This window comes from Amphiura filiformis, chromosome 12 (assembly GCF_039555335.1).
Source record: "Amphiura filiformis chromosome 12, Afil_fr2py, whole genome shotgun sequence".
NCBI classification, from domain to species: Eukaryota; Metazoa; Echinodermata; class Ophiuroidea; order Amphilepidida; family Amphiuridae; genus Amphiura; species Amphiura filiformis.
In genome coordinates this window covers 8707640-8726744 of record NC_092639.1, presented here as the reverse complement: position 1 = coordinate 8726744, position 19105 = coordinate 8707640, and positions in this window count along the sequence as shown.

Below are 19105 nucleotides of genomic sequence, written 5' to 3'. Positions count from 1 at the left end.
AAAGATACATCCCACTAATAATGAAAACCTTTTTACAACCTAAGATTCGTTAATGCCTATAAAGCAGGTGCAGTCAATTCATAGGGAGCACATAGGTATCGAGAACATCAATTGTTTCAAATCAAATGCTTTTATTTGGTAAGCATATTTTGTGATTAAAAACAACATATAAAACAAACATCACTGAATCGTTGATTAGAAATAAGGGATTGGGGCCCACGGTTACCAGCCACAAATATATTTCTTTGTGCCTTTGAGATCGAGGTAATGCGTTGCCTTCTTTAGGTCTAGGCTTTAAAAATCTATCTACGGCATTCCAAGAACAATTAAAGCATGACATACTGTCACCAGATCAAAATTTCAATATTATGGTCAAGTCTAATGCTGATCATCATAAGATATGCGTTCGTGTCATTCTCATTAATACAACATGTCTAGTTTTTCTTTAACTGTTCTTAGAAATTCTTAGAATGCCATAGATAGAATTTGAATTTTGTAAAGCCTAGACCCAATGAGCGTAACACAATCCCCGGCTAAAGGCACAAAGAAAGGTATTTGTGGCAATGATAAGCTAAAACGATGTGACAAATTTAGCACGGAACCCAGCAAACACAAAAACGTTTCAAAAACGTTTTAAATAAGTTATATTTTGGATTTTGGTTTAGGTAAAAACGTTTTAATAACATTAAAATGTCGGGTTATATAAAGGTCATGATAACGATTTAAAACGTTTTGTATGAAAACACACTACAACAATATTTTTAAATGTTTTCAAAAATGTTATTGTAAACTATTTTTGCAAACATTTTTGCCAAATATTGTGTCAATACTTAAATAACATGTTAAAATATTTGAACCCAGCAAACACAGAAATGTTCTTAAAATGTTTTTTTCAAAACCTTTTAATAACATTTAAATGTCGGGTTATATAAAGGTCATGAAAACGTTTTTAAAACGTTATTGAAAATATTTTGGGCAAACATTTTTCGCAAAATATTTTTTCAACCCCAAAATAACATTTTGTTTAGAATGTTTTGTATCAAGTTTTCAAGAATGTTTTTGGAATGTTATTAAAACGTTTTTATACCCTTTATATAACCCGACATTTAAACGTTTTTTGTAAACCATTTTTGTTTGCTGAGCAGTAGATTATCAAAAAATGTTTTTTAAGGTTATGACAACGTTTTATACTCTTAATATACCCTTTATATAACCCGACATTTAAACGTTTTCTGGCAACCTTTTATAACCTTTTGCGAATGATGTCGAAAACGTTTTGTGTTTGCTGGGAAGTTAAGTAGATTTTTCATCTCCGGCGACGTTTAGGCTATAATTAAAGTTATTATCGGCTTTCTAAAATGAGATGGGTGATTGTGATAAACAAAACGACAAGAGAATCGAGGCGTGCTGTTATAAAGGTTCTTTTAACATTGTTTGTCCTGAAAGGGACCTCTATTATCGCCGATGCTGGACTTAAAAAACATACCTTATGCGTTGAGGGTTTGGCCAATGAAGGCAGATGCTGAAATATGATATGGAGCAAAGATACACGTGACATCCCACTAACAATAAAAACCTGTTTACAACCTCAGATTCATAAATGTCTATAATGCAGGTGCAATCAATTCATAAGGAATATGTATCAGGGATATCAGTTGTTTGAATTCAATTGCCTTTCTTTGGGAAGCTTTTATGACAAAAAAGAACTTACAAAACAAATATTACTACTGAATGAGGGATATGGGCTTACGGTTACCAGCCACAAATAAATTTCTTTGTGCCTTTGGGGTTGAGGCAATGCGTTGCCTTCTATAGACCTAGACTTTAACAAATCTGTTTATGGTACTTTAAGAACATTTAGAGCCATATAAAGCATAACTATATGTTTGTATTGAGCCGGGGTATTGAGCAGAATGATGAGAGTACATTATCTACCAAAACACGTTTCAAAACGTAAAAAGGGGCCAAGTTTAAAAAATCTTTCCTGTGTGGCTTTTCACCCTTTTTTAAACTTGGTCCCATTCAGTAAAGTGGTACCGTAATAACATGAAGAATGAGTCCTAATTTCTACATGCAACAATTAGGTTTAAGACTGTTCGAAAGCGGTGCAATATGACGTAGGCTTGATTATCAAAAACATTTGAAGGTTTATGTTTCATTATATTGCGTGTTCATAAAGAGTAGGCCTAGTAGAGTATTATATATACTTAGCAAATTGACTGTCTGTCAACCTGTTACATATTATAGGCCCTACATCTGTACATAAGGCGCAGGATCGCACAAGACGATGAAGAATTTAACAAAGTGAGTATTTGCTACTTTTGCTTAAATCAAAATATATACATTACTAGAGCGGTTCTCGGGCTTCGCGGTTCTCTGCTTTGGTGGTTTGTTTTGGTACTGAATGGTACATGTGTTTGGGTGATCATTGATGGTGTTTGTGATTGATTGGTTTAGGTTGGGTGATGTATGTTTTGTTTCTGTTCAGAACCTTGTGGGGATTTGGCGAGTGGATGGGTGGGGGTAATTAGTTAAATGTTTGTAAGAAGGGAAAGTGAGAGGTTAGAGAGTTAAAATGAGGTAGACGGTAGAGGTTTGTAAAGGTTGAAGGGAAAACATAGGAGCATGGACACTTGGCCTGGTGAAATAGTTGTTGAATAGAAGTTGAATGTATAATGTTTGTTGATGAATGAGACCGATTTGACCGAATTAATTACACGTCTGTCTGCAGTGGATACTTTGAAGGGAAGTGACGGCCCGGGTTGGCAAAAGATTTCAGCCCGAATTGCGGGTCAAATAATCGAAAAGTCGCCCAATTTTTCTCTTTACCATTGGTTTCTATGGGACATGAAATGATCGGAAGTCGCGGGAGCCAATGTTGAAAAGTCGCCCAATTTTTTTTTCTTAACCATTGGTTTCTATGGGACAGGAAATTGTCAAAAGTCGCGGGAAAATCTTCAAAAGTCGCCCAATTGGGCTACCAAATCGCTGGTTTGGCAATCCTCACTCACTGACGGGCGCATGTGACGCTTTCTTTGGCGTGGTGTAAACAAAAACATGGAATATAGCATAGGCGTGCGCAACATCATTTAAATTAATTGGTGTGATCCGTGAGGAAATCACATCTTTGTGATCCGACCAGGTGCATCTTGTTCGCACTGAACAGGCGTAACTAGGTTGTGTTATATTCTATAATTTTCCTGGTGTGTTAACTGTGATTACATCTAGACACCAGTTTATTTTTGAATTTAAACGGGACCCTAATTTAATGCGAAAAACGCCAAAAAAGAGATGCACATCAGTCATGACACGAGTGGCTTTTTACGCATCATTATTTGTTTTCAAAACACAGCTGCACAAATCGAAATTGGAAGGGTTTATGCTATTTTGGACGCCTGTTTGAGAGAGCTTATTTATCGTTTAGGCAATCATTCCTTGTGATGGCTTAGTCTCTGGCCAGACTGTGTGTGGCTATCCAGAACAAACATGTTTGTAATAGGAACGGCGGCTTTGTAAGAGACTAGTGCTGGCTCTAAAAGTAAACACAATTAGCACTTGATTAAGTTTATAATGTTTGCGCTGGGTTAAGGGCTGGGGTATGAACGTTTGGACAGTATTTATTTTGGGACATTAGAGCACATCAGACATATCGAATTGCATTCTGAATATGAAGAATGTCATTCTGATATCAAATAATTTTGATTTTTTGAAATTCGCAATTTAATACACATTTTATGGCAAATCATTAAAAATTGATATTTTTGATATTTAACAGTACTTGAAGTAAACTTTATAAATCTGATGATTTATACTTAAAGTGTATGTAGGTGGGATGAAAAGCCGACGATCAATTGAAAATTTTGACCTTTCGTATTGAAGATATGGATTTTTTCCCCAAAACACCAACAAAAATTAGGTCTCATTTGGGAAAAATTTGAAAAATATCAAATTTTTATAATTTGTCATAAAATTTGTATTATATTGTGATTTTAAAAAATGAAAATTATTTGATATCAGAAAGACATGCTTCGTATTCAGAATGCAATTCGATAGGTCTGAGGTGCTCTCATGTCCCACAAAAAATACTGTCGAAACGCAATAAACGCTCATTTTGGATCCCTTTTAAGGGTGCATGAATGTTAATGGTTTGTGTATACCGATGCTATTAAAATAGCATCGGTAAATATGATAAGGCCGAGTAAAAAATAAAACTTGTTTCTCATCCCCTCCCGCTTCCTTTTTAGAGACCGCTTCAAATTTATTTTTTTGTTTAAATACCTACCAGAAGAATACAAAAACTGCTTCTTCTTTGAGGCCGCTGCAAATTAATTTAACTTTTTTAAATACCTAAACAATAAAAAAGTCCTTTTGCACCTATTTTTTCGATGAAACATTAAAATCCTCTTTTTTTTAAAATCCAATATGACCAAACTTTGATATGACTCACACCGTTTGTTATTGTAATAGCATTAGTTGATATGATAAGGCCGAATAAAAAATAAAACTGTTACTGGTCCCCGTCCGCTTCCTTTTTTGAGGCCGCTTCAAATTAATTTTTATTTATAAAATTCAGTTATAACATTATTTCTATTTATTAAAATTTTGAAAAAAGATGTCGGGGAAGCTGAGATATTTTCTATTAATTAATTATTTTGTATTATTTTTAAATTGAGTCATAACTTTATTAATTTCTATTTTTTTTTAAATTTTGAAAACATTTCTTGAAGGTTCTGTGATCATTAGAGGGTATACCAAGAGTTATATTTACCAGAAGAATAGAATTTAAGAAGAAGCTTTTTTCATGTATTTTTATACGCTAAATACAGGGTCTAATAGGACCTATGGGTATTTGCACCTATATTTTGCGATACAAAGTTTTTAAAAAAATTTAAAAAACCTTATCCTGTTTTCTTTTTCTGTTTTTTTTTTTTAACCTGGACGAGAAACATGTTTTTATATTAATAATTGGTCCAAGAGTTGTGTTCTTTTAAAATAGGCCTAAGTTGTAAAGGACTGCCGACTCTACGGGGATAAACCTGACTTCAGTTGGTCACTGAACTGACATTGTAATGTCCATTTGCTCTAAAAAGTAAAACATTTCTATTAACATGATTAACATTCGGCAAATGTTCGGTTTCATATTCTTAATTTTGTCACAAAAACTTATTGCATGCTAACTTGCTCCATAAGATATTTACTGTTTGTAGTCTTTATTAATTGAATAATGACAAACAAGAAATGTCTTTAAAAAGACAATGCCACTGATGAAGACCATGTTTCATAATTTACATTGGTAGTCCATGATATGCTGGTGTTTTATGTGTAAATTAATTTCCGGATGGGACATATGGGTATTTATTGGTAAATACCACAAAGAATATAGGAAATACAAATTTACTCTTAAAATGTGTGCTAAGCATATCTAATTCAGAATTGTATAACAAAAATCTCCATGCATATCAATCCAAGCAAGTTTCCTGATAATCCGACAATCAATATTCAATTGACCTCAGATAACCTGGAAAATGTTCCCCACTGAAAGATGATAACACCCACCAAGTTTCATTACCGTCCAACAATCCAACAGCAGACCTCAGATGACCTTGACATGGCCTTGAATATGTTTGGCGCTTCATGGTGATCACATCCACCATATTTCATGAAATGCTCAATTAACCACATATGACCTTGACATGACTTTAGCAAAAAAAATCATGAAAATGTGAAATGTGTATGATGATATACATGTACACTTAAAGTCTGCACAAAAAGAAACGCAGTTGTTATAAAAACGACTGTAGCGTCAGAACTAATAATTGTTTTCACAATATTTCAACATAAAAGGAAGGATGATTTATTTACGCGCATTTTGATACCCGATTTGTCTAATTTTGTTCAATATCAACTATACAGCGGTGTTTTAAAGAGAAATACCCAAATTTAAAAGTTGCAGAAGATATTAAATGACGAGCTTTACGTGCAACCTGGCATAATAACTATTGATCGCTGTAAACTGTAACTTTTAAATTCGGACATTTTCTTAAAGCACTACTGTGTTGTTAATGTTGCACGACATTTAATAAACGGGTTATCAAAATGCACGTCCTTCCCATCATCATCATCATCAGTCGGCTGCGGAGCAGGCGACTACAAGCTTTCTCCAACTGTTGCGATCTTGGGCAAGCGAAACAATTTTGTTTGGCTGCAGCAACCCTTCAGTATCCCCCAGGAGGTGCTGTGCATACTGTAAGTATAGTGTCCGCGGCCGTCCCGGTTTCCTCTTCCCATGTGGTGGGATATACAGGGCATATTCTTTCACAGGCTCGTCATCTTCAAGACGCAGTATATGGCCGAGAAATTTGAGTTGATGAAAAGATTTTAAATCCATGTGTTTAGCTGCGCGCAAATCCTTTTTACCGTTACTGTCATCTTCAAATCAAACTACAGGGTGTTGCGCCCTCTTTTTCTTCTATTTCTGAAAAGTTGATCTAATATATTTTGGTATGTAAAGAAGCCTTGAATTGTTAGCTGTAATAAACCAAAACAATTATATCAATCGGCTCACAACTTTTGAAGATATATACCCGTTTTTCACTCTGTCCACGGAGAAGGTTTGGCTACTTCAAAGATTAAAAAGGAGTACACATACCATGCATGAATATCAAACATTCTTCAATGATAACTTTATAAAATAACTTTATTATGGAATGGGCTTTACCGGTGGGTTTATGGGCAATGGATTTTGTTAATAGTGTCATTAGCTATTTGTGGGTAAAATGGATGTCGAATGGGACTTCTTTTGCTTTACTTGCAATCACTTATTTTTCTTGGTTATTTTTGCCTTTTTGTTTATTTATGTTTCTTACTTTCTTGTTTCTTGCTTTCTTTTTTTATTTACAACATAAGTCATTTCTCTTTTTAGGATAAAAGGTAGCCCTAAAAGGACGGTTTGGGTTTTCTTTGGTTCTTTTGAAGTGACTTTACTGTGCTGCTCTACCCTCTACCTGGTTGCCTCCTTGGCCAATACAGGTTTCAGCCCTGGTCCTCATTAAATCAATTGCGTTGCGTACCATCCTTGTGCGCCGGATACTTGCGAATGCATTCAGTAATACGTTTGCGAAGATCTTGGATTTTGCCACAAAGGAAAAAATCAAGTGGTGTGAGGTCTGGTGGTCGTGCAGGCCACTCCATAGCATGAGCCATCACAACCACTCTGTTTGCTATCCGTGGACAGAGTGAAAAACGGGTACTTTTATTCAAAAGGGCATATCTTCAAAAGTTGTGAGCCGATTGAAATAATTGTTTTGGTTTATAAAAGCTAACGATTAAAGGTTTCTTTACATACCAAAATATATTTAATCAATCTTTCAGAAATAGGAGAAAGAGAGGGCACAATGAGGGGCCTCTTGTTTTTGGGACACCCATTATGATGTTTCTTGCATTGGTTAGTCCAATTGCACAGTGTGATAATTTGGTTCGAGGTTTAGGCTTGGAGAGGGAGTCAATAAGGTGTCATTATCCAATTACTTAGACAATAAAGAGTCGAAACACATCGTGTAGATTTCCATAATTATCTTCATAGTTCATAAATAATATCAATGCATAAACACTGATCTTAATATTCGATGTGAGTATACGTGAATCTTCAATGTTCACTTCAGCTAATAGCTGTTTATAAAAATACGTGACTGCTCTCCTTAAACCCGAATCAAAGAATGCTCCTTTTTCTTTCACTCAAAACAATTAGAATTTATTCCAGTCGCGTCTCGCTTGTTATACTCACGTAAGCTTAGACACGCTGGACGCTGAAAGACCACGCAACAAATGGCGCGATTAAAAACGCTAGATATGTGGAGCTATTGATCAATTTGATTGATCATGACACACAGGCAGACAAACAGGGCCTATAGATTTAAAACACATCAAATACCACAAAGAAAACAATACACATTCGGATCACACAAGGTTCTGAACAGAAACGACACATACGGGCCAAAACAGCACAAAGATATAAACCAATCAATAAAACACACCATCCAGGATCACACAAGGTTCCCCTACCCTATACCACAAACCCACCGAGAACCGCGAATGCTGAGAACCGCCAAAGCCGAGAACCGCTCTAGTTATTATTTACCGATACAACATTGTAGGCGTTTCAATGTACAAAAACTTGTGTCATAGCGTTACGTAATCGCTATCATCATCATCAATTCGCTCAACACGATGAGTCATTCATCAAGTCAAGTACCAATTTCCTTGATGTGTTTATTATACAGGTTTGGGCAAAATCGATTTTTCTTTTATAATATCCCGTGGACGGCAATGCACAAAACGTACTACGCCATAATATAAATAAGGCTAAATAAAAATAAAATGATGTTTCCGGTAACATGCTCTGAAAAAATTGGGACGGAAGGAAGGAAAAAAATTATTTACACATACTGAAATTTCGACCCAATTTAACACTTGAAGGCTAGCCAATAGAAAAACAGTATGACTCAGGGTCTCAATCGCAAAAGCTCTTCTCATACTACACAAGTGTGTCGTACTGTCCAATATCATTTACCTACTCTCTGTCATTCACTGTTCTTGTCTATATATAAAAGCTTTTTCTGTTTGTGCAATTATAGAAAACTGCTACATACAATTTGGAAATTTATGCAATACAAAACACTAAACAGATAAAATAATATTTTGAAATGACCATAATTAGGGGTAGAAAAAAGTAAGGAGTCCAACCCTCTTATCTTAAATCCAAAAAATAGGGGTCCATAACCAAACTTTTGGGATCCAAAAATAGTCAAATATAATATTAACTTGTAAACAGTTAATGACTTGAACGTGAAATCAATAAGTGTAAATCAAACCAATTTTTAAGTTTACCTGACTTGGGGATCAAATCTCGACAGAGGTTTCTTGCCAATACAACATTTTACTAATTTGACCTCAGATGACCCCTGGTGACCCCCAAATGACCTTACCAAAATATGGCTCTAAATGGTGACTGTATCCACCAAGTTTCATGCCCATATGACAGTTTTTACTAATATGACCTCTGGTGACCCCAAAATGACCTTCAAAAAATTTGGCTCTAAATGTTGACTGTACTAACCATGTTTCATGCCCATATGACAGTTTTAACTAATTTGACCTCAGATGATCTCTGGTGACCCCAAATGACCTTCAAAAAATTTGGCTCTAAATGTAGACTGTATTAACCAAGTTTCATGCCCATATGACAGTTTTAACGAATATGACCTCTGGCGACCCCAAATGATCTTCAAAAAATTTGGCTCAAATGTAAACTGTACTTACCAAGTTTCATGTCCATATGACAGTTTTAACTAATTTGACCTCGGATGACATAATGGTGACCCTGAAATGACCTTAAAAAATTTGGCTCTAAATGTTCACTGTATTAACCAAGTTTCATGCCCATATAACAGTTTTAACTAATTTGACCTCAAATGACCTCTGGTGACCCGAAATGACCTTAAAAGAATTGGCTCTAAATGTTGACTGTACTAACCAAGTTTCATGTCCATATGACAGTTTTAACTAATTTGACCTCAGATGACCACTGGTGACCTCAAAATTACCTTCAACAAATTTGGCTCTAAATGTTGACTGTATTAACCAAGTTTCATGCCCATATGACATTTTAACCTAATTGACCTCAGATGACCTCTGTTGACCCCGAAATGACCTTCAAAAAATGTGGCTCTAAATGTTGACTGTATTAACCAAGTTTCATGCCCATATGACAGTTTAACCTAATTTGACCTCAGATGACCTCTGTTGACCCCTGAAATGACCTTCAAAAAATTTGGCTCTAAATGTTGACTGTATTAACCAAGTTTCATGCCCATATGACAGTTTTAACTAATTTGACCTCAGATGACCTCTGGTGACCCCAAATGACCTTCAAAAAATTTGGCTCTAAATGTTGACTGTACTAACCAATTGTCATGCCCATATGTCAGTTTTTAATAATTTGACCTCAGATGACCTCTGGTGACCCCAAAATGACCTTCCAAAATGTTGGCTCTAAATATTGACTGTACCCACCAAGTATCATGCCAATGTGATGTGACAGTTTTACTAATTTGACCTTTGGTGACCCCTGAAATTACCCTCCACAAATTTGGCTCTAAATATTGAATCTACCCTATCAAGTTTCATGCCCATATGATAGTTTTTACTAATTTGACCTCAGATGACCCCTGGATGACCTTGACCCATTAACCAATACAAACTTGTTCTGTCTCGGGTCATGATGAACCCCCATTTAACATGTGCTTAATATCTGTATCATCCAAGTATCCTCATCTTCAATGCAACGTTCACTATTTATCGCTATGGAATTATATTTACATGTTGAAAAAGGTAGGCCTAGGGTTGAGTATCTGCCAGGTTAGTTATTTTAATTTTTATTATATCGGTGCTGACAAAATGCACAACTTCCTCAACGTTTATAAATTGAAATGAACAGTCTTTTATTCATACTTGATAGGGGTTTATCGTTGAGTGTCTAGGACAAGGAAGATTACACACTTTTTCGGCCTACATCATTTTTAGCATTTTAACTTTTTTATTACTTGCTCTTTTTAATACGAGCTTTATGGGAATTAGTTCGACAACAACACCGATTTAATGAGCGTTAGGCCTTTGTCTTATAGTGTTAGGCCTACTATTACCGTTTTATCAAATTTTTTGCGGACACAGACAAAATACCCAGCAAACACAAAACGTTTTCGACATCATTCGCAAAAGGTTATAAAAGGTTGTCAGAAAACGTTTAAATGTCGGGTTATATAAAGGGTATATTAAGAGTATAAAACATTTTCATAACCTTAAAAACATTTTTGATAATCTACTGCTCAGCAAACAAAAATGTTTTACAGAAAACGTTTAAATGTCGGGTTATATAAAGGGTATAAAAACGTTTTAATAACATTCCAAAAACATTCTTGAAAACTTGATACAAAACATTCTAAACAGAATGTTATTTTGGGGTTGAAAAAATATTTGCGAAAAAATGTTTGCCCAAAATATTTTCAATAACGTTTTAAAAACGTTTTCATGACCTTTATATAACCCGACATTTAAATGTTATTAAAAGGTTTTGAAAAAACATTTTAAGAACATTTCTGTGTTTGCTGGGTTCAAACATTTTAACATAATGTTATTTAAGTATTGACACAATATTTGGCAAAATGTTTGTAAAAATAGTTTACAATAACATTTTTTGAAAACATTGAAAAATATTGTTGTATTGTGTTTTCATACAAAACGTTTTAAAACGTTATCATGACCTTTATATAACCCGACATTTTAATGTTATTAAAACGTTTTAGCTAAACCAAAAGCCAAAATATAACTTATTTAAAACGTTTTTAAAACGTTTTTGTGTTTGCTGGGTAGTTCAATAGTTTTTCAATAGTTGTAGGCCTACTTAATATTACGAGTCCTGCTGCACGCTGTTTTCATAAATAAAATAGTTGTGCATAGGCCTAGGCCTATATCGCGATAAATATTATCTATCAATTCAACTGTATTTCTTTAATCATTGAATGGCAGAAAGTCGGGGGAAAATAAAATAATGTGATTTCCAACAATATCAGAATTTCGACACGGACGACTCTTGAAAATTTTTATTTTTTCCAAAAGTGGCATAAATTATTTTTTTGCGGCACCAAAAAGAGGGCGGGCGGGTTACCGGAAACCGAATTTTATTTTAGTAGGCCTAACAAGATGAGTCATACATCATAGTTTATTGGTATCACATTGATACAACCTGATTGGTCCCCATATTTTACTGCTAGAAAGCCGATTGGTCAAAAAGCCACTTGAACATTTGCCCACACATTGATCAGCCACTTTGACCTTTTTATCACGACTTGATCACGCGCCACGATTAGTGTCAAGTAGGTCTATTACTAGTAGGGATTTTACGATTTCAATATTACATTCGCATGGACGGTCATTTTTTTGCGGGGTCGCTAGGATTCTAGCGAGTAGATTTCTTGCAATATTTGGCTTATTTACCATCCAATTTATATCCTACAATGTACCTGTATATCATTAGCATATCAAGCGCGGCCCAACAAAAATAGTTTTTTGCGGTTTCTGATCGTCACGCTGAAACACTTTTAAGGACACAATTTCCTCCGTTTTCCCAGCCATTTTGTTTACTCGTTGAGTCGTTGTTAACGACGTAACTGATTAGTCTCGACCCCAGAGTGCAACGTGGCTGTATCGCGAACATGACTTGAAGACAGAAACCGGCTGTAAAAGAGGTGGGTCATCTCGCGAGATCTTGTGACTTGCATTGTTTCATCTCGTAAGGTCGATGGCTCAAAAATTATCTTTGAAGTATCACAAATTCCAAGTGTAAGGTACTTGGATACATTAAACAGGATAATTATGATTTAGAAATCAGATATGTGAGTACCAATTTTATATATATTGACTCAATTGCAAAAAAAATGTTGCTACGTTTGTATAGATCCCAATGACACACACAGTGGCATAAGCCAGTCTCTGTGTACAAACGGCGTACACGAGACTGGCAAGTCTATACCACATCGTTACGACTCTAAAAGCGACCGAGTCAATGGGGGATATACTATCATGACTATTGGGCAACTTCCACTTGATTGGCCCTCAGCCAGTCTGAGATAGAAGTATAAATTCGTAACCAATGGCAACGGTAGGCAAAACCGGCTATGCACGACTATGTGCACGACTATATGGACCAACCTCTGGTTGGATCGCACGGAATACAGAGTTGCCAATGCAGATTAATAAGGTATAATATTGGGTGACTTTGTGAACGTCCAACTAAATTAGTACAATTCTGAATACTTCGTTATTCTTTTTGTAGATGTCGACTACCATTCAAATTTAATAGGTTTCATCATTAGCACACACTTGACATATCCTGAAAGTGTCACTGAAAAAAAATACTTCGTTTGTCTGCTTTTTTGTATACAAGAAACACATGAGACATCTGTTTGTGTGGACTTTGTGCAAGGAGCCCAAATCCCCACAATAACGTCTTTACGGAAAAACTTCAATCAAGCACGAACATTAATTAATTTACTCTACAAAATGAACACTGACAACTAAGAAAACAAACAAGTAACCTAAAGATGACTTCGTATGGGTCTTTAGAAACTTTCATAAATGGGACCAAATTTAAAAAAGGGTGAAAAGCCACACAGGAAAGATTTTTTAAACTTGGCCCCTTTTTACGTTTTGAAACGTGTTTTGGTAGATATGAATTCTTTTTTTGAGGTAAAAAGATATTGCGCGGTAAGTGGTTCTTTGTAGCCATGCGAGGCGAAGTAGTTGGATATCCATATTTCGCGGTTAATGGTTCTTTGTAGCCCTGCGGGGCAAACTTGTTGGATATCCATATTTCGCGGTTGGATATCCATATTTCGCGATGAGTGGTTTTTTGAAGCTTCGAGGGGCAAACTAGTTGGATATCCATATTTCGCGGTTAGCAGTTCTTTGTAGCCCTGCGGGGCAAACTTTTGGATATCCATATTTCGCGGTTTGTGGTTCTTTGTAGCCCTGCGGGGCAAACTAGTTGGATATCCATATTTCGCGATGAGTGGGTTAGCAGTTTTTTGTAGCCCTGCCGGGGGCCTATGTTCGATATCCTCATTTCGCGGTTAGTGGTTTTTAAACGACCCGTAACCACCATTATCAGCTGCATGGGGTAAAAGAATTATTTAAAAAAATAATAGCTGAACCCTATAGTTCAGCCAGGGACTGGAAACGACATAATGATGACTATATATAGAGTGTATTCAATAAACCCAAGCGGAACGAGAGCTGCTAAGTAACCGCTATCCGAACCATAAACACATGCATTATCAGACAACGAGTGTTCCATTTCCTCATAGCTTCTCACGTTGTACACACGTCAGTCGAATTTGGCGGTGTTGGTGTGTTAGCCCTCCAAGTTATAACATCGTTCACTTTGTGTTGAACATTTTATGTGGGCCGCACTGTAATAACATAAAGATCATTCTGATCAGTGTGATGATATCATTTCAAGAGGTCACTTCCCGATTAACATGATTAAGCTAAACAGCCTATGTGGAAGAATTTTATGCATGAGCATTGAGCAACCACATCAATGATGTAGTAATGAATACCCTCTATTGTTATCGGATTAATTTTTACGACCTTCGATTACATGGGAGTAGCAACGAGGACACGGTGTTTGATTTCACTCACATAATAGATCAATATTGAACTTCATCCAGCAAGGATCAGCCAAGCACTACAGTAAAGGTTTCTTGTTATCTCTTCAAGTATTTTTTACCTTAAGGTGGGCTTACACGATGAAATTTCCATTGCAAGGCCCATTACTTAGTGGGTGAGATTATGTGCTCACTGACCATGAAGCTGTGCAATTGATCAAAATAGACGAAGCAATGTTCGGCCTTGCAATTCCTTGAGCGTGGCCATAGGTTTGGGATATACTCAAAACATAAGTAGTGGTTAATGATTTTCGTATTAATATCAAAATGGCTCATGTGTTGTCCTGAAAGCAAAATATTGCCATCCTCTCCTGTATATCTATACAATTTTCCATAAATAAAAGGCTAAGGAAAACTAAGATCAAAAGGGCTAAACACCACCAACAAAAACAACATAGGCCTACAAGTGTATTATAATGTAGCATGTGCACACATTTATCATGTTGTGGATGGTGAATCAAGCTGGTCCCTACACATTCCCAAATGAATGCAGTGACCAGCCTGTGTTCACTCAGCTGATTGGCTGAAGGAGGTTAGATTGCATGCAACAACCTTGAAAGTAGAGCATGTCTCTACCTATTTGCCTGTTGCTCGGGGGATTAATTCCTTGCAAATTCAAAATACACGGAGCAATCTTTTTCCAAGGTCTGTGCAACAGGCAATTGTATGGAAAATTGCATCGTGTAAGCCGGCCTTAAGGTCTATAATCATAATGCAGGCCTAAATCCCGGGCCTAAATTAAGTGTACTGTTCGAGTAGGAGGATTTGTTTGATATTATTCTTGATTTTGAATAATATTATAGTACCTGTTTGTTTCCATATATCGGTTATTAAAATTACAATTCACCACATACACATTCCAGTTTGCGAGAGGTTTATAATGAATAAATGAATAGGTGTTATTATTTCGAACCTAATAAAGATATTTTGATAATTGAAAATAGTCTGTATCATAAATCGTAGAGGTTGAAAGAGTCAACAAGCGTCAGAAATTATAATTTGCCATGGAACTTAGGTCATATTTTATTTGAAATATAACTGGATGCTACACTGACCTTTCCCTAAAACTATTAAGCAGCAAGTTGTGTATCACACCCATCATGGGTTCGAACCCCTTTATTGTAGTGTATTGTTAAACCTGAATAGCGTGATTACTTTTGAATGAGCGGCAGCACACATAATTATTTTGTTTGAGGATAGCTGGATCTGTCTCCTTTTCCTCACATCTTCTAGTGTTTAGACAATGTTTACTCAACCATTGCTATCAATGGATGTTGCCATTTTTGACGACTTCTAACTTTTGAAATGCCCAAAATGAATCAATAAAACCGTGTACAAAATATTTGCGGGGATATTTGGGCGCGATTACAAAAAAATTAGAAAACAAATGGGCACTTCTGGGTTGGGTATAGGCCCTGCATGAAATTATTGATTGGCTCCAAACAAAGAATTTGAACCGGTGTCCTTCACCGTAGTTATGGCGGAGTACAGTATTTGGCCAAATAGTGGAATTGAACTTTTATTGCCAATTAGAACTAACTAAATGGTTAGGATTTAGCTATGTTTCATTTGGCAAAACAGGATAATATTTTTTGTATCCCACAAAATTAGTGCTGCATTTTTCTGGGAGTAAAAAGCGTGGTAAACGAGGAAATAAATCTGTCAAAGAGAGTCCAACATAAACAATTTTAGCAGTTTAATTGCTCCGCATGTTTTCTTTCCAGACTAAGATAATACATAATCATTTCCGAATTGGAGTTTCGGCATAAAAAATCAAATAAAATATATCAACTTATTTTTCTACAAATGTGTTTTATCCAGGAGAAAGACCCGTGTAATAATATTGTGTTACTTGTATTGTCTGCTAGATATATCGACAAGACATCAAAACGGTAAAGTCGAGTTCCTGGGGGACATTACGAACACACTTCGATTGGATTTGCTTTACTCATATATATAACTTTATATTTTGCGGCAATTCACACTCAGCTCTTTTGGACACTATTTTTATTGAACCTTTCAATGATGTGATGTGAATTTTATATATTTCCCTTTTCTGGCATTTAATAATTTAGGATGCTCTTTAAAGTCTTCGAGGAATAAGTATATTTATTCTGCCTAGTATACGTTCGGTGGTTTCTGAGTTATAAATACTTTATCTTTTAAAATCCAGTAGTTCTGAAAAGGTAAAACCCTTGTAGCTGGTTATCTAAAATGTAAATGGTTATGTAAAAGTGCTGCAGATCAGATGGCTGCCGTGTGTTACTTACTTCCATTTGACATCATCATCAACATGGTCAATGTTGGAGATTTCTTCGGTACGCGCGGGGTACGCAGCCCTATGGAAATACAAGGGCAGCTTTATAGTACATGAGTGAGCCACTGAATCTTGATCATTGGACTATTTTGTTAACTATATCCTTAGATTCTTTACGCTGTACATTTTAAAGTATTACATAAGGCAGTTTTGCATATACAGCTTGGCCAATGAAAAACAACTCATCTTCTTACGGGGAGCAGACGACAGGCCATATCAAATATCTTACCTGTCGTCTGCTACGTCTTGGCCAAAGAGCCCGCCAAAAAGTCACGAACGCGACGTGATATATTCCTTTTGAAAGGAACGTGGCACAACTGGCACAGAATACAATCATGTGATGTCTTATAGATAAATGTGTAATATTAAAGATATCCGAACTGAGTCAAACTATTGAACCTATTCCAATGTGAATTTTTTTCAATGGTCACCAAATTTGTTATTAAGAGTATAAATGTGAGAACATACTGGAGAAAATGAAAGGTCTGAAAAACAAAGAAATAAAAATAGATGATTATTTCTGCTCTATAGGTGTAAGGACGGCTGTTGCCAGAATTGTACTGTCTTCAGTTACAAGGCACAGTGTGGTTAGATCATTTGCTATTATTGTAACCGTCATGCTAATGGTTGAAATCAGGTGGCCTCTCACTTTCCCTAAAGCTACTTGCAGTGTGACATTTCCTTTCCTCTGTTGCTTCTGCGTGTAATGCTGTGGTATAAAAAACGAATCTTGACAAACAATGGCTCTGTGAATTTCTTGGTTGCGTTTGATCTGTTTTTCTTTGTCTTATCTGTCTTACTCTTTTTTCTGGTGTCTCTTTATCGCATGTAGGGATGGGTGGGGTTTAGCTTGATGGAGTAGGGTGGATGCGTGTGTCTGGTGTGTGGGGTGTGGGTAGCCTAATCGGTATAAATCTACGTCTACATCTACGGGCTAGGCTACTGAAAAAACAAGGGACCCATAGGCCAAAATAGCAAGGGGGCCTTGTCATCAATTGCTGACTAACTAACAGCTTGAATCCAACCACTGGTTGATATGATGCGCACTTTATAATACACATGTCTTTCTTGATAAAAAAAACCCGTCTGTTCTAAAACGAAATGCTTCGGTTTTATATTATGTTCTGGCACGCTTCTCATGAAGCTATGATCATCAATATAGCTTTGGTTCAAATAACACCGGGGTTGATCATCAATACGAGCAATTAGAGAGCATCCTTTCTCGAATTCCATCAGCGGCATGACATAGCATATTCTTCGTTGAAGATTCGTTTTTTCTTTCTCTCTTAATTCTCGGTAGTAAAGTTTGAAGTAACGGTTGAGCAGCATTAATTACAATGCAGTGTCTAAAGATTCGACATGAAAATTCAGAAGGTACACCAAATGAGGTAATACAACAGTTGAACAATATAACGAATTCAAAGACACAGTTCAAACAAGTTTAAAGAGGATTTAAAGCTATGTAGTAACATTTCCATAAGAAATAGAATTAGAATTGCATTTTTTTTCATAAAATGATAGTTTTTACTGACAGATATGTCCTCTTATAATTTTGGCCCAAACAGATGAGGCAATACAAAGAAAATTGCATATTTTACCAGCGCATATGTCGCCAATGCGAATCACTCCTGCGAACGTGAATCTGGTCGGTTCTTGTCATATGTTGACTGTCCCGAAAGTTCCCGAACGCCATGTAAGTACTGTGTTATGAACATCGCGTACGCGTTCAATCGTAATAGTTAAACGTCTTGTTGAAGCTGTTTATTTAAAATCTAGTTCATTACAATTGTGTAAAAAAACAGAATTTTGAAAAAATATTGAGGGCGTCCTCCTCAGCAAATGTTACAATACAAGTCAAGTGAAATGGAAAGGTGAATTATCTTACTGTTTTGAGCTTTTCCAATGTGTACATCAAGGAAGAGTAACATCAACTGAGCTTTACAAATGCTATGTTGACCCATTACTCAAGCGTCTTCAGGGGAAGAAATATGGGGCCAGAATTGGACAGTATTGTGTTGGAGCACCAACTTGCACAGACGATATTGTTCTGGCATCCAACAGTAAGACGGAACTCCAAGATATGCTTGATGAGGCAGCCATCTACTCACAAAGAGAAAGATACTCCTCCATCCACAGAAGAGTTGGTAATTACTGTCAAATCTAAACTCCCTTTCTCCTTCTGCAATGAATTCAACCCATTGTCTCCATCAAAAGCAGCCTGGAGAATCCTCATAAACTCTGCTGTACTTTCCTTCTGGAAAAGTTAACTCAAGGACGATGCAATAGGGATATCAAATCATCCCTAAAATATCTCTCAACTTTGATGGTTGTGATATTGGCAAGACACATCCAACATGGGAAACAGAGAGATGTCTACAGAGCATCTATAAAAGCAAAACTTCTGACCGGTACTTACAATTTACAAGGAAACCGAGCAATTCAACATCAACCCTATGGAACAAGGGAACTCTTCCTTGTCTGCTGTTCTGAACTTCACCAAGAGACC